Consider the following 2,044-nt stretch of genomic DNA (forward strand, 5'->3'; position numbering starts at 1 on the left):
CAGCACCTCAGGTCAGGAATGAAATCTTCCAGCCAACTTTGATTTCTGTTATTTTGTCAGGCTGCAGTCCAATTCTCTACCAAACAGTTCCCCAAACATATACCCTCATTTTCATCTAGCTCCAATAGAGATCTATCTTTTCAATGATCCCTGACCTGAGTAGCTGCTGCTGAGAGAGATAATATCTAACTAGGATGTATCATTAAGAGATAAACATGTCTCATAATCATATCATCCATTTATTCATCCATCCATCCCTCTATCCACTTTTATCTGTCCTCCTTGAATCTGGATGCAGATCAGCCATGCCACCTGCTTATCAATTAAAGAAGAACAGATTCATGGTCTGATAAATTTAGCAAGTGCCATGTAAGCCCTAATTGGTGGACATGATCCACTTGCCTTGCATTAATAATTCCAAAAGGTTCTGCTGATCTTATCACACATTGTGTCCTCTTTGTTTTAATCATCCCCACCCCCATTGCATTGAAATTTTCCATTGTGACAAGCCCAGCTCTGAAGAAAGCACGTCACTGCTTTCATTGACACTAAAAAATGCCTGTCTTGTTAATAGTATAAACGGACTAGGGGCTTTGCCTTCCAGCTCAATTCAGGAGTGCTATTGGCATGAGTGGGTTATAAAAGCTCTTTTTCAAGATAAAAGACAGTTCCTCACCAGAAAAAAAGCTCAAACATCTTTATGACATCCCAGTGCAAAAAAAAAACCAAAAAACACAATTGAAAAGGATTGTCATAAAAGCAAGTGTGTCGGTTGTGAACTTTACTGAATTGAGCCTAATGCAAAATTCATGCCGAGGTGTCACAAGCGAAAGGCAGTTTATTAATCCAACTTATCTGGAGCTGGTAGGCAGCAGTCATGGTAAATTAAGATTGTATGAATATTCCCCAGGCTCATTTGGGTTCCTATTCAGGACCCCTTTTGTGAGGGCAGCGAGGGCCAGAAAGGTCTTTTGGACCCAAAACAGCCTTCTCTTCCTCTCCCTTCGACATATCTTTTCATACTTGTCACACAGTGGGTGCACTGGGGCTAAGTGAAGCATGATGTCTTTGCCATCTGACTGATCAGAATGCAACTCCAAGCTAACCATGTCATGCTGCTTTATTCCAGTCATGCATTAGGGAGCATTTTATTTCTCCATTACATTTTATGCGTACCCAGGCTAACTTTCCCCACTGGGAAGAAGCTGCAGGGAGGATGGGATCCTTGGGCTCCTTTTTCACATGCTTTCCTGATTTTGCAATGTCTTATTTTCCCCACACAGAATGGCAAACCGTCTCACGGCTGGTGTGTGTGGAAGAATCGCTCCAGTGAACGTCTGTCTGCTGAGAAAGCATCAGGGCACCTATTGAAAGAACACAGTGGGCTTGTCAGCACAGCAGCTTTTCAGAGAGAACCACAAACACCCCGAAACAGCAGTGGCGTGGGACCAATGCCTTCCGAAAGGATTTGGGGAAGGAGGAATTAAAATGGTTTGAATTAAAAACGGAGCAGGCTTGCAAGCTGTCTCCTTTGTCTCCTGGTGCTCTTGGGTCATAGACAGTGATGAGATTGACGGGTCTAGCCAGGGAAATGGACCCCCCACTGCTGGCAAATTATATCAAAACCCTTAGAACAGGGATGAAGTCCTCCTCCTTGGAGCTTTAAGCTAACAGAAGGGTTGGGATTTCCCCAGAACCATGTGGGAAGTAGGAGGGCTCTAAGTGTGGCTGGCTAAGGGATATGAGGCCAAATTTAGCCCTACTAGAGGCCAGACCAGTGCTTATTATTTCTAACTGTGCTGAAGCATCTGACTGAGGAGCTCAAGCTGGCCATGAGTGACTGCAAGCAGGAGAGGAGATGAAGGCTGTGGAGTTGCAGGGAGATGAAGGGCTTGCTTAGGGGATGTGTACTGGGGAGGTGGTTTACAGCAAGAGAGCTGCAGCAGAGATGTGGTTTACTGAGCTCTTGAGAGCTTGAAAAAACTTTTACGAAGGAAAGAGTGTCTCAGATTATTGAAAATTTTGCGGGTAAGAACCTCAAAGA

General features: G+C 44.3%; 1 long non-coding RNA gene across 1 annotated transcript; it reads left to right on the forward strand.

Annotated features, from left to right (window-relative positions):
• Positions 1-779: 779 nt before the first annotated feature.
• LOC116793110 lies at positions 780-1,505 on the forward strand. The gene is made up of 2 exons (XR_004359380.1): positions 780-880; positions 1,284-1,505. It is a non-coding gene; the product is annotated as an uncharacterized LOC116793110 (long non-coding RNA).
• The last annotated feature ends 539 nt before the right edge of the window (positions 1,506-2,044 follow it).

Source organism: Chiroxiphia lanceolata, chromosome 12, assembly GCF_009829145.1.
Source record: "Chiroxiphia lanceolata isolate bChiLan1 chromosome 12, bChiLan1.pri, whole genome shotgun sequence".
Lineage (NCBI taxonomy): Eukaryota > Metazoa > Chordata > Aves > Passeriformes > Pipridae > Chiroxiphia > Chiroxiphia lanceolata.